A 15,982-nucleotide genomic window follows, 5' to 3' on the forward strand; every position below is an offset into this window, starting at 1 on the left:
ATTGGATATAGATATTGCATCCATGCAACATAGTTTTTCACTAGTCTTAATTTAATAAAGATTTATTTCTCTTCTCTATTTAAATAAGCATAATTGAATTTTCACAAAAATTGAACAAATAAAAAGACCTTGCCTAAAACAATTAAGAATCACATGTAGTCTCTTTTCTTCTGTATTATGTTTTTTTCTCAATTCTTGTTTAATACGTGTGGGGAAGGTTGCACTCGGCATGAAGAAGTAGAACCAACTCTTCTTACAATTATTTAGGAAATGTTGGTGACAACGTGCCCTGCCAAACTCCACACGACACCACACCAAACATCATCCTATGTTATGTATATATGTCCCCCGGAGCTATCAAATTCTCCACACTTAGTTCATAGCCAGTTCGTTAGATTATGTTTGTCACCATGGACACCTTGTTCCTTGTGAAGGAAATTTCTGCGTCAATTTTGATTTTCTTGGTGACCCTTTTGTCCATTCGCACACTCTTCAAACGCCGTGGCCGGAAGCTGCCGCCGGGGCCAAGAGGGTGGCCTGTGGTGGGTGCACTTCCTCTTATGGGAAGCATGCCCCATGTGACATTGGCTAATATGGCAAAGAAATATGGATCGGTTATGTACCTAAAAATGGGTAGTAACAACATGGTTGTGGCTTCTACTCCTGCCGCTGCTCGTGCCTTCCTTAAAACCCTTGACCAAAACTTCTCCAATCGGCCTCCAAATGCTGGTGCAACCCACTTGGCTTATGATGCACAGGTAGGGATATGAACACCACCTGCTTCTTCAATTTTATCTATGCTTCTATTTCCTTTTCATATATTGAAAATTTAACTATGATTCGAAATCATATATTATATATATATATATATATATATATATATATATATATATATATATATATATATATATATATATAAATGAAAAAGGTCAAGTAACTTATAGAAATTAAAACCGATAAACATATTATCTTAATTTGATTTAAAATAATGTTGAACTTTTTTATTGAGTTAACTTAAATTTTGTTGAATTTTCTTAATGAATTTTTTTTTCTTGATAAACCTATCACACATATTTCAAACAAGTTTATTGTGAACAAGATTTTTTAGATTAGGAAACTAGTTTCTCTTTAACTGAGAAATTAATTACAGTAAATTTGACCCATATCAATGATACAAGTCTATATAAGACAATTATTTAAAGCTTAATTATGTATTTAGAGGTAGGTTCTACTTTGTTTGTATAAAAAGAATATTTTTGTGGATTCTTCAAAACGTGGGCTTAAGTGGATATTATATATAATTAATTCCTCTATCCTCCATTTTCTTTTTAATAATGTACACACACTTGGAGTAAGTTTGTTAGTTAGTACACATAATAATGTTTTATGAATAAGAGCCTTTAATCACATGTACGATATATATTATGAAAGATTATTTAAGAGTAAATTATAAATATAATTTATGTGATTTCTTGTTCAGAATATATTTATATCTCTTGGTTTTTTTTAGTATAGTAGCAATCTCTCATATTATTACCAACGTGTGGAAGTATAATATTTTTAAAACTTAAAAAAAAAAAAAGGTGCCGTGGTGACGATGTAATATTTTAAAAAATGAATGCTTCTTTGAAATGTTAAAAAAGTTGGGATTTGGACGTAATTTGAGAAAAGGTGAGGAGACGTTAATGGAAGGTACTCTAGTATTATATGTCAGATAAATGAAATTGTTTTAAATACAGGGTTATGAGTTCTGCTATTTGTATTTATGAAAGTACATTACATATGTCTTTTTCTTAAAAGAATCACTTTCAAATTAAAAAAAAAAAAAGGAGCTGATTGATAAGTTTGATCTAAATAAATATGCATGAACAAAACACTGTGTGAAACAGGACATGGTGTTTGCTGAATATGGATCAAGGTGGAAATTGCTGAGGAAACTAAGCAACCTGCACATGCTTGGAGGAAGGGCTCTTGATGAGTGGGGAAAGGTTCGAGAAGAAGAGATGGGGCAGATGCTGGGTAGCATGTACGAGTGTAGCAAGAGGGGTGAAGCTGTGGTGGTGCCTGAGATGCTCACTTACTCTATGGCCAACATGATAGGCCAAGTCATACTCAGTCGTCGAGTGTTCGAGACCAAGGGTTCTGACTCAAACCAGTTCAAGGACATGGTGGTCGAGCTCATGACTGTTGCAGGCTACTTCAACATTGGCGATTTTATACCCTTCTTGGCCAAATTGGACCTTCAAGGTATAGAGCGTGGGATGAAGCACTTGCACAACAAGTTTGATGTGTTGCTCACAAACATGATTCAGAACCATGTGGCTTCTAAGCATAAGAGAAAGAATAAACCCGATTTCTTGGACATGGTCATGGCTCATTATGGTGAAGACGACGCTCATGGGGACAAACTCTCATTCATCAACGTCAAAGCACTGCTACTCGTACGTATCACTCTTTATCTTAACTTTGACCATTTCTTCCCCACCCTTCAATCAAAATAATTATAAAATCTTATATTAATTCTAACTCATCTTATATGCCTTAAGTTATTCTTTTATTTAGTCCACGTCCATTTCTCAAACACATCTTTCCATGATCAAACATCAATATTCTGTTCATTGATACCTAATAATAGTATAACTCATTTTAACTTATTTTAAAAAAAAAATAACTGTCTCTGTTTATATATTATAAATTAATTTTATTTTTAATTTTTGTATAATCTTTAACATATCTCTTTTATATAGAAACACGAACATCTCACATGTGAGTATTGGGTAACAACAACTCTTACACAAGTCAATCAAGAGTAATCCAATAATAAAAATAAATTTAATAAACCTCTTTAAGATAAACTTTATTTATATATTAAAAAATACATTTAAATATAATATTATCATAAAATTAATTTGTAAAATGAGATGACTTCATTTACATAATATAAATAAAAATTAGTTATATCCTAATTCATATAAAATTTTGACACATCATTCAACTGTGTTTATAAATTAAATATTGATATAATTAAAACATAAAAATATAATCACGTGATTGAAGTACCAAAAGTAGTTTCTTTCGTCATTACCACCATGGATATGAGTTGTATATATCCACGATGTAATGTGTAATGTGTCAAGTTGAAGACCACACCTTAAGCCACTAACCATACTAAAACATGTGTTTGGGACATTCTTAGTTGTGTCTTATTCACATTTTCAATACTTAGACAAAACTTTAACAGGCGTAGCGCCTTTTGAAATATCACGTTAGTAAATGAAATTTACTTAAAGTCAGAGAAAACTTTAAGTTATATTTTTTAGTTAATAAATCATTCTAACAAAGTTCGAACAATAATAGTGAAGAGTGGATTAGGAAGAATATCTTGTAACTTAAGTTTTTAATTATTAATTTTATTCTTATTAGTTATAAGTTTCTATTAAGTTGAGGGAAATAAAGAAAAATAAATATAATATTTGGAGGTTTTTTAAAACACATCCCCCTCTATTCTGTATACATATAGTGAATTAGCCCTACCCATAATAATTAATGAGTAATTACCAAAATTTTGTCTCACTGACAGGTATAATTTGTCGGTGTGATGAATTGATGCCAAAGCTCACTTTTTTAAAGAGAGCTACAAGTACACTTTGAATTTTTTTAATAAAGAAAGTGGTTTTCCTGTTAGAATACATAAAGTACATTATTATTATTATTTCTTTTGTTTAATTAGTAATTTAATTGAGTCTTTATTTTCTTTTTAAAAAATCAATATTCCGTTTAATTCACGTTTATACTACGGAAAGATTATGTCTCAAAATTTAGGTTATTTTTTATTTTGAAATTTTTCTGATATTTTTCTTTTTTCATCTCTTACCTTCCTCCAAGTTGTTTGGGGTTTAAAATTTAACAAGTTATTGTATTTAATTTATTTGAAAATTTTCTTTGATAGGTTAGCTAACTTTACATACATATATATATATATATATATATTAAATAAATAAAACATATAAATATACAAATCAAATTAGTAATTAAGTTTTTTTATCAATAGTTTCAAATCGTCAATAACAGTGTATTAGAATGAAAAAGAAAAACATTACAGCTGAATCTAAATTTTAGATCGAATAATAAAGGACAACCTAAGGCCGTACGTACATGTTGTATGTGAACTGAAGTTAACCACGATCGAGTGTTATCTGTGAACTGATTCGCAAGATCAAGTTTAATTGCTCCGACACGATACAGCGCTTATCTTCATTTGGAATTGGGACCACGGAAAATGGTGTTCCAAGATCGTAGGACAATATCATTGTTTATAATAAGTAAATGTATGTACGAAGTTGGATAAGATCTTTTCATTAGATTTAATCAAATCTAATTTATTTATTTTATTTGAACTGAGATATATTAACTAAATTTTTTGTTTTGTAAAATTTTAAATTTCAATTTTCTTTGAAATCTTTAGAATACTATTTAGAGAACAAATTTTAATTAGTTTAGTATTAAAAATATACATTTTTTATCAGCAAAATAATATCATGAATCTAAAAACTGAGTAACACAAAAATAATATAATTTAAAAACATTAAATAATACTTATGCTATTATATTATTTAATAATAATATTATAAGTAATATCATTAAATAATATATATTAACGTCGTTTTGAGGAAAGATAGAGTCTTCTTTTAAAAAATATAAAATCACATTAATTTATTTTTTTAAAATAAGATTTAATTTAACAAAAAAATATAAAAACTAAAATGAATTTAAATTGAAAAATTAAATTACTAATTAAGTTTATAAACAAAATTTAAAACATTATTAAAATAATTTGGAATATTTTTATGTGAAAATATTTATTTTCCAAATTATTTATACTCTTAGAAATATTATTGCTTTGCAATCTTTGTCACAAAAATTTGAGTTTTTTCAAAAATAAAAAAGTACTTTCAAATGATCTTAGTATTTTTAACTGAGTATATTAATTTTTATTTTTTCGTATTGACTACTTAAAATCTTTTTTCTGGCCAGTAATATTAATCAATGAGAGTGTCTTTCTTATCTAATGATAAAAGTAAGATACAACATTAGTGAGCATAGATCAGCTTATATAAAAAATCTTTAATCTAAAATTTTGAAATAAAAAATTGTGTCTTCTCTTCTATTTTACTTCTCACCTTACTCTGATGTTAGTTTTAAACTGATCCCAACATCTAACACCTTTTAAAATAAGTGTAGAATCTTATACTGATGAGAAGATGAGATTAAACTTTAATTAGAGAAATTGATTATTAAGTTGAAATTGAATTAAGTGTGTTATGGTGTTGTAACTGGTATCTGATGGTCTGCACAGAACCTATTCACAGCGGGAACTGACACGTCTTCAAGCATCATAGAGTGGTCCTTAGCAGAGATGCTGAAGAACCCGAGCATCATGAAGAAGGCTCACGAGGAAATGGACAAAGTGATAGGCAGGGAGCGCCGCCTCAAAGAATCCGACATCCCAAACCTTCCCTACTTCCAAGCCATATGCAAAGAGACCTACAGAAAGCACCCTTCAACTCCTCTCAACCTCCCTCGAATCTCCAAACAACCATGCCAAGTTAACGGCTTCTACATCCCCGAGAACACTCGCTTGAGCGTCAACATCTGGGCCATTGGGAGAGACCCCCAAGTGTGGGACAAACCCCTCGAGTTTAAGCCAGAGAGGTTCTTGAGTGGCAGGAACAAAATGATCGACCCACGTGGCAATGACTTCGAGTTAATACCCTTCGGCGCCGGGCGAAGGATCTGCGCCGGCACCAGAATGGGGATTGTCTTAGTGCACTACATTTTGGGAACCTTGGTTCATTCCTTTGATTGGAAGGTGCCACGTGAAGTGGGGGAATTGAACATGGAGGAGGCCTTTGGTCTTGCCTTGCAGAAAAAGGTTCCTCTTGCTGCTTTGGTTACTCCTAGGTTGACTCCTAATGCTTACATCCTTAGATTACCTTTCTTATAAGCTTTCTTCTCCAATGCTTCTGTGGTAGCTGATTATCTATATAGCTACTGAATAAGTGTTTGTGTTAGCACAACCAGTTGCTGTTTCTAAATATCTTCTGATTCAGGCTTATCTAATTTGTTTTCGGTTAATTATGTTTTATGTTATTCGTAGGGGACTTTAGTTAATTAATTTTATTAGTTAATAGATTTATTTACTCATGATATTTTAATTATTAAAATTAAGAAATGGATTGAAAATATCTTGATCTTGTTTCTATTGCCACGCTCTTCCACCACTCCAAGATGTTCGCATGCCACTTCAGTATTGACCGCTAGTCTTAAATAACGACACACACATATTATATATATATAGTATGGTTCGGACGGCTATACAATCGCCCATAGGATGGTAAAGGGTTGGAAAGTTAATAATCAGGTTTCCTATAAAAGAAACGTAATTGGTAATTAAAGGTATTGGACTGAGATTAGACCGTGATTAAGACTTCACTAATCTCAAGCTCATGCCAAAAACTATAAATAGGGTCAAAAATAACAGGTAAGTGTTTACATTTACTGCACATTTATTACTGTTACATTAAACTCTAGTACGGTCAGTCAACTAACTTAAGCATCGGAGAACCTTTGGCAGGTGCACCTCGGGACGATGGATCGAGGAGAAAGACAAGAAGAACAGTTACCGAACGACATCCCAGGAGAAATTATGCAGGTGTTGGTAACTCGACCTCACACACGAAACATTTTGACATCCACCGTGGGACCGGGTGACTTGATTATACCCAATGGTGATCACGAGAAACATGAGAACTTAAGACCCGATGGAGATGATCATGATGTTACAACAAAGAAGGTAGGAAATGCAGCAACGTCATGAAGCAAAGTTGGCGACAGTCCGAGCCGAGTGTTCGGCTCGGGTTGCGCAATAGAAGATTCTTGAGACGAGAGAGAATGTAGGGGAAGAGTGGGGCAAGGTTGCCCAGGAGGAAACAACGAAGAAAAACAAAATGGCAAACGAGACATGGAAGCCGACCGACACCAAGGTCAGGGAAAGTGGGACCAAAATTGTTCCAGCGAAGAGCGCCGCTATCAACAAGCAATTGGTGGTGAAGGCTGAGAGCACGTCTGGTATGCTACCATTCGTCCAAGCTATTATAGAAGTCCACATATCTGAGCAATTTGTCCCGCCCCAATTTAAGGTATACGATGGGACGACCGATATTGAGGATCATATCAAGACGTTCACCAACCGGATGGCGTTTCATACAGGTAACGACGCCAATAGAATCCTGACTGGAGAACTTTTGCAGCTGTTCTTTCTCCATTAAAATGACCCCTAATACTACTTGTACTGGACTTACCCACGCACTGTCAGAGATCGGATATATAATGCCAACTCCAAAAGCTTCAACACTTAACCTTCTTTGTGGTTGAGCAGGTCTATAGTCATCCTCCATAAATATTTTATGCATGCAATAAGTTGGGCTTATACCTTTGATATCCGAGATTGACCACCCAATAGCTCCTTTATTAGCTTTCAAAATGTCTACCAATTTTTCCTCCTCTTCAGAAGACAAAGAATTACTAATGATGACTGGTTTCTTTCCATCTTCTTCTAAGAAAACATACTTTAAATGCGATGGTAACATCTTTTCTTTAACTTCCTCCTTGGTATCAATCTTCTCAAAATTTGCCTCATCCACTAGAATTTATTTTTTTAACACCTCCAAATACGTCAAGCACTCATCAATTAATTTCTCTTCCTCTTCATTCAAATCTTCACATGCAATGAAAGTCTTCTCTCCCAACAACTTACAAGGAATATTGACTGCCCCCACACATCAACACGAGACTTTCCAATGTGCTTTGTCCTCACTCGCACACTTTCCAGGAAAACTTCCATTCTTCACTCACGTTCTGACTGTAGAATCTAGCCAGATACTCAAACCGCTCCTTATACGCCTGCACAAACATGTTCCACTGCACTAAGGTCATGAACTCTCCCTCCCTCTGCAACTTAGCACTAACCGGAAAGTATCTCTCTAGGAATCTTGCTCAGAAGTGCTCCCAACTAATGGTCTCCCTGCGAGCATCCATCTTCAACCGCATACCTCACCACCAATACTCAGCCTCCCCAGCTTGCATGTAGGTAGCAAATACCAGCTTCTGCCCCTTGGAACAATCAATCACCTCAAAAATCTTCTCACTGCTACAAATCCAATCGTCGGCCTCGTCCGGCGTAGCCTTCCCATTGAATTTTGCAGGATTATGACGCAAGTAGTCATTCATACCCACTCTAGGTACAAATACTTGGATCACTTGTTGTGCCTGTTGTGTCTGCTGCCCTTGCTACACCTGAGCAATTTGTCGAAGGGCTTGCGCAAGCTCTACAGTAGCATCAATAGGAGTAGTAGTTCCTTCCTGTCTCGCCATCTTGGATTTTAAACACAAATAAATAAGAAAACTATCATACAACCATCAGAATCATACAAAAAAGCTAGTCGAACTCACTCTCCAAAAGCCCCAAAACAATTTTTCGAAAACCATGCTCTAATACCAAATTGTAACACCCTTAACCAGATGTCACATGTGAATTAGAATAATACAATCCTTACATAGTTTACTACAAACTTGATCTTTTTGGATAAATAACATACTTTATTCCAATAGCATTGCGGAAGCAAAAATCAAAAATCATAAACGCAGTCCTTGCAAAATACAATTAAAATATAATCTTTACCGAAAACACTAAATCTGAAAAGAAAATTTAAATAACAAAATCACTAAAATTCCAGAAGAAATAATTTCCCTTCTCTCGTCACACTACTGCACTCTAACATCATCTGCAACACCATCTACTCCCGTACAAGTACGATCATTGCAGGTGAAAACCACAACCACAAACATGCAAGGGTGAGCAACAATAAAACAACACATAGAATATAATACAGTAAAACAACATTAAACACAGGCTATATGAAGTAATAGTATCCTATCCGAACACTTAAACATATCATATCAATCCATCTATAGAACAATGTCGTTCCCTCGCACTTTGTCATCCCAACCTGTTACGCAAAACCGGGCGATTCGAGTCGTCCTCCATCGCAACTTCAGACCTATCTCTCCAACATCAAAATGGGCGAGACATTCACCTCCTTACTCAAACCGAAGTGACACTCAAATTTCTGTTTCTACACGAGACTCAACATCCTTATCATAACGCAATACGAAAAGCTCACACATACCCAACAACCGTACGAGAAAAATAACAGAGTTTCATATTCTCATCATAAATCCATACACGTTCTCAATAACATGCATTAATCAACAAATCACACGGTTTATCTCACCATTCTCAAGATATTCCATAAATAGTATCAACAATATACATAAAACCATCAAAATTTGAAGTCCGAAACGTAACAAAGTTTCAAATCAACGAACAACAGAGGAAAGAAAACACAACTCTCATACTTACACTCGTGATGGCACCCAACAAAGCACCCGTTTTACCACCTGGGACATATATCAACAAAGAAATCATCTTTACACTAAAGTTCCTACATGAACTTGCCACGTACACCCAACTTTATTATACAAATATATAAATTTATACTGTATCGCTATTAACTTTCGTAACTCCCAACGTTTTATACATATATATGTATATATATTGTATTAATATTATATTACGCAACTCCCTCCTTCTTATATATATATATATATATATATATATATATATATATATATATATATATTACTTATACCTATATTATATTAATATAATATATTAACATACTTTCATTATATATTTATACTATATTAATATATATATATATACTCTATACCATCAATTTCTTAACACCAACACTACTAACCCACTCCTCTGCAAAGTGAATATCAACGTTACAAAACAAGCTGAAGGAGCACTCTCATCCTTTTCCCAAGTGCCGCGGAACCCACTCAAAGAAGAGTTGAATCTTTTATCCATGCAAACAAAAAACTAAAACTTCCCTGCCCGCAACTTCACTCTTTCCTCTCTCAATTAATTCTCCTACACTCATTTCATCTAAAACTCGTTCTTCTTCCCCATACACGCTGAGACCACAACATTCACATAACCACCACATACGAAAAACAAAACATACTCTCCTTCTTTTCCCACATTTTCCATTTGTTAAACCACTTCCTATCCTCCTCCTCTCTACACTCACTCCTTCATCTCTCGGCCAACCTCAGACCAACTACCACCATCTACTCTCATCTTCTTTGCTCATGCCTAGCCTCACCCATTGGCTCCACCAAACTAACACTACAATATATGTCCTATTTACACATCCTCGCCCCATTACTTCATTCCACTCAAGCATCCACTATACTCTATTTTTACCTATTCCCATTCTCGCACATCAATCCGAGACTCTCCATGCATCACACCTATTTATTTTCCTCAAATAACTTAAAACACATTTTATTCCTCACCACCCCAATCATCATTCATAACTTTCATATATCACACCTATTTTATTCTTCCCTCATACACAGACTGACCAGGAACAAAGTCCCTGTTAGACGCCCATAATCACCATTTTCCATAACTGAGAGAAAAGACACTCAAACCTACTCTTTCTAGGGTCAAACAAAATACACCAGACAAAAGGGATACCTACATTAATGTCATGCAAAGCACAATCTAGTTCTTATGTCATACGTGAACGTAATATAGTAATGGAACTCCATAAATATATACCCTTCCCCACGAAATACATCCCAACATATAGTAGATATTCGGTTTGCTCCCCTTACCTTGGATTTCCTGACGGTTCCGAATGTGAAAAACGCCGATGATCACCTTTCCTCTCACAGCTAGATGTGGTGCTTCCCTTTCCTTCTCGGTCACAACCCTTCACTCAAAAAAAAACTAGGGTTTTGTTTCTTACCCCTTTATCCTTCCCCTTCAAGCTAATTTTTATAAGCCTCCCCCAAACCTCCTAAAGCCCAGACCCAACTTCTTATTTCTTCCCGTTGAATCCGTTACAATATGAAAAAAAACCACCTCTGCCTTCAACGTGCATGCTACCTCAATTAAATAAAGGACCGCGATATTCCAACAACGCATATTTAACATTGTTTTGACAACGCCACGTGTCGTTGTTTGATTGGTTTGTTTTAAAAATAAAATTTTTTTAAAACCTACGAAACGGAAGTCTGTAACCCTTATTTTTACTGAAATTCCGAAAATAGCCCTTTCTCTGTTCCATTGGAAACGAAGGTGCGTTCTCTTGGAAGGTCGAAGGTCGAAGGTCGCGTTTCGTGGCGCTTCACTTTGTTCTGTGTGCGTGGTGTTGTCTCCGTCCAGTTTCGTTTCCTGTTATCGTGCGGAATGGCAAGTTCCGGCGACGATTGTCCGACGACGAAGGTAAGTGGTTTTCCATTCCATGTCGTAGCCTAGTTATTCGGTTTGGGCATCTCGTATCATGCTTATTTGGTTTGGGTTAAGGTTTGGGGTTCGTATCCTTGTGTTGTGGTTCTTGGGTTATTGGGTTTCGTTGTTTTGATGAATTTATTTTGGTTTATGCAGTTGAGTGTTCGTCACTCTTTTTCGACAAAGTATATATGTACTTTGAACGAACGCTTGACAGACGAGAAAGGATGCTAAACCAAGAGGAAAGAAGAAACAAAAAAGAATTCGCAGAGAAACTTTTATGCGTGCCTTAGAGGAACAAGAATTTCTAATTGAAGAACTTAAAAGGAGGGTTGCAAATTTGGAGGCACAATTGGCTGAAGAGAAGGCAAGAAGGCAAAATAAATCTGTGTATTTTAGTTGATGGAAAATGTTATTTGGAAAGTAATGATAATTGTAATCATTGTAAATAGATTAAGAAAACAAAGTTTAATGTATCCGATTTAGTGCAATGAAATAAAATTTGAGTTTTGGTTTGAATTGGTCTCATATTTTATTTATTCACTACCATTGTTATTATGAGTTGTGAGTTTGTGGATTTCAGAATGTGGTCATTTTTTTTGTCTCGTAAGTTGCAGGCTTGTTTGTAAGATGTTGGTGTTTGAGTGGTCATTTTGGATAACATGGTGACCAATGTCAAAACCAGTTAATTTGAAGGACAATTTTAGTGGTGGGAGAGGGTGGTTGGTGATGTGATGTGAGTCCAAGGAGTGTGGGGTGACCCCTGATCAGTTGGAGGAGCAAGCTCTGCAAGGGATGAGTGAGGGTGTTGAAAAAAGGGCCTGGTAATCGTTTACAGCATCCTTGTAAACGATTACCCGAGAGAAAACTGGATTTTGTACAGAAAGTCCAACACAGGTAGTCAGTCAGGTGAACAGGGGTCACCATTGGCCAAAAAGGTGAGTTTTAAGCACTTTTGCACTTTTCTTAGGTTGGTCCTAGTGTTTCAGTGGTGGGAAGTGATGTTTTGGCACCCCATGATGGAGGAAAAAAACAATGTTTATGAGATGAGCAACTTGGGTGAGATAACATGCTGTCAACTTTGACCTTTGTTGGCTATTTTACTGATAACATTTCCCACCGACCTCCAAATGATGTGATTCTTTTTTTATTAGAAACTAGACTCAAAAATCTTTCCAATGACTACTAATTTGTATTTTTTGGACATCTGAGTTGGTACAGTTTATTCTTTCAAGTTAGTGTTTCATATATTTTTGCCAACTCTGACCTTTGCTTGTTCTTTTGCTCATAACTTTCTCCACCGAACTCCAAATGAGTTGATTCTTGTTTTGTTAGAATCTATACTCAAAGACCTTTCAAATTATGCCTTAGAAATCAAGTTTACACCTTTTTTGACACTGTAATCCATTACAAGGACACTGTAAACGATTACCCGAGACAAAACTGGATTTTGTACAGAAAGTCCAACACAGGTACTCAGTCAGGTGAACTTGGGTCACCATTGGCCAAAAAGGTGAGTTTTAAGCACTTTTGCACTTTTCTTAGGCTGGTCCTGGTGTTTCAATGGTGGGAAGTGATGTTTTGGCACCCCATGATGGAGGAAAAAAACAATGTTTATGAGATGAGCAACTTGGGTGAGATAACATGCTGTCAACTTTTACCTTTGCTGGCTATTTTACTGATAACTTTTCCCACCGACCTCCAAATGATGTGATTCTTTTTTATTAGAAACTAGACTCAAAAATCTTTCCAATGACTACTAATTTGTATTTTTTGGACATCTGAGTTGGTACAGTTTATTCTTTCAAGTTAGTGTTTCATATATTTTTGCCAATTCTGACCTTTGCTTGTTCTTTTGCTCATAACTTTCTCCACCGAACTCCAAATGAGTTGATTCTTGTTTTGTTAGAATCTATACGCAAAGACCTTTCAAATTATGCCTTAGAAATCAAGTTTACACCTTTTTTGACACTGTAATCGATTACAAGGACACTGTAAACGATTACCCGAGACAAAACTGGATTTTGTACAGAAAGTCCAACACAGGTACTCAGTCAGGTGAACTTGGGTCACCATTGGCCAAAAAGGTGAGTTTTAAGCACTTTTGCACTTTTCTTAGGCTGGTCCTGGTGTTTCAATGGTGGGAAGTGATGTTTTGGCACCCCATGATGGAGGAAAAAAACAATGTTTATGAGATGAGCAACTTGGGTGAGATAACATGCTGTCAACTTTGACCTTTGTTGGCTATTTTACTGATAACTTTTCTCACCGACTTCCAAATGATGTGATTCTTTTTTTATTAGAAACTAGACTCAAAACTCTTTCCAATGACTACTAATTTGTAATTTTTGGACATCTGAGTTGGTACAGTTTATTCTTTCAAGTTAGCGTTTCATATATTTTTGCCAACTCTAACCTTTGCTTGTTCTTTTGCTCATAACTTTCTCCACCGAACTCCAAATGAGTTGATTCTTGTTTTGTTGGAATCTATACTCAAAGACCTTTCAAATTATGCCTTAGAAATCAAGTTTACACCTTTTTTGACACTGTAATCGATTACAAGGACACTGTAAACGATTACCCGAGACAAAACTGGATTTTGTACAGAAAGTCCAACACAGGTACTCAGTCAGGTGAACTAGGGTCACCATTGGCCAAAAAGGTGAGTTTTAAGCACTTTTGCACTTTTCTTAGGCTGGTCCTGGTGTTTCAATGGTGGGAAGTGATGTTTTGGCACCCCATGATGGAGGAAAAAAACAATGTTTATGAGATGAGCAACTTGGGTGAGATAACATGCTGTCAACTTTGACCTTTGCTGGCTATTTTACTGATAACTTTTCCCACCGACTTCCTAATGATGTGATTCTTTTTTTATTAGAAACTAGACTCAAAACTCTTTCCAATGACTACTAATATGTAATTTTTGGACATCTGAGTTGGTACAGTTTATTCTTTCAAGTTAGCGTTTCATATATTTTTGCCAACTCTAACCTTTGCTTGTTCTTTTGCTCATAACTTTCTCCACCGAACTCCAAATGAGTTGATTCTTGTTTTGTTGGAATCTATACTCAAAGACCTTTCAAATTATGCCTTAGAAATCAAGTTTACACCTTTTTTGACACTGTAATCGATTACAAGGACACTGTAAACGATTACCCGAGACAAAACTGGATTTTGTACAGAAAGTCCAACACAGGTACTCAGTCAGGTGAACTGGGGTCACCATTGACCAAAAAGGTGAGTTTTAAGCACTTTTGCACTTTTCTTAGGCTGGTCCTGGTGTTTCAATGGTGGGAAGTGATGTTTTGGCACCCCATGATGGAGGAAAAAAACAATGTTTATGAGATGAGCAACTTGGGTGAGATAACATGCTGTCAACTTTGACCTTTGCTGGCTATTTTACTGATAACTTTTCCCACTGACTTCCAAATGATGTGATTCTTTTTTTATTAGAAACTAGACTCAAAACTCTTTCCAATGACTACTAATTTGTAATTTTTGGACATCTGAGTTGGTACAGTTTATTCTTTCAAGTTAGCGTTTCATATATTTTTGCCAACTCTAACCTTTGCTTGTTCTTTTGCTCATAACTTTCTCCACCGAACTCCAAATGAGTTGATTCTTGTTTTGTTGGAATCTATACTCAAAGACCTTTCAAATTATGCCTTAGAAATCATGTTTACACCTTTTTTGACACTGTAATCGATTACAAGGACACTGTAAACGATTACCCGAGATAAAACTGGATTTTGTACAGAAAGTCCAACACAGGTACTCAGTCAGGTGAACTAGGGTCACCATTGGCCAAAAAGGTGAGTTTTAAGCACTTTTGCACTTTTCTTAGGCTGGTCCTGGTGTTTCAATGGTGGGAAGTGATGTTTTGGCACCCCATGATGGAGGAAAAAAACAATGTTTATGAGATGAGCAACTTGGGTGAGATAACATGCTGTCAACTTTGACCTTTGCTGGCTATTTTACTGATAACTTTTCCCACCGACTTCCTAATGATGTGATTCTTTTTTTATTAGAAACTAGACTCAAAACTCTTTCCAATGACTACTAATATGTAATTTTTGGACATCTGAGTTGGTACAGTTTATTCTTTCAAGTTAGCGTTTCATATATTTTTGCCAACTCTAACCTTTGCTTGTTCTTTTGCTCATAACTTTCTCCACCGAACTCCAAATGAGTTGATTCTTGTTTTGTTGGAATCTATACTCAAAGACCTTTCAAATTATGCCTTAGAAATCAAGTTTACACCTTTTTTGACACTGTAATCGATTACAAGGACACTGTAAACGATTACCCGAGACAAAACTGGATTTTGTACAGAAAGTCCAACACAGGTACTCAGTCAGGTGAACTGGGGTCACCATTGACCAAAAAGGTGAGTTTTAAGCACTTTTGCACTTTTCTTAGGCTGGTCCTGGTGTTTCAATGGTGGGAAGTGATGTTTTGGCACCCCATGATGGAGGAAAAAAACAATGTTTATGAGATGAGCAACTTGGGTGAGATAACATGCTGTCAACTTTGACCTTTGCTGGCTATTTTACT

At 35.4% G+C, this 15,982-nt stretch overlaps 1 pseudogene; it reads left to right on the top strand.

Annotated features, from left to right (window-relative positions):
• The first annotated feature begins 358 nt into the window (after positions 1 to 358).
• On the top strand, positions 359 to 6,004 carry LOC148203039 (flavonoid 3',5'-hydroxylase 1 pseudogene; annotated as a pseudogene).
• Positions 6,005 to 15,982: the final 9,978 nt, after the last annotated feature.

This window comes from Vigna umbellata, chromosome 3, assembly GCF_029865625.1.
Source record: "Vigna umbellata cultivar VRB3 chromosome 3, Vumbellata_1.0, whole genome shotgun sequence".
Taxonomy (NCBI): domain Eukaryota; kingdom Viridiplantae; phylum Streptophyta; class Magnoliopsida; order Fabales; family Fabaceae; genus Vigna; species Vigna umbellata.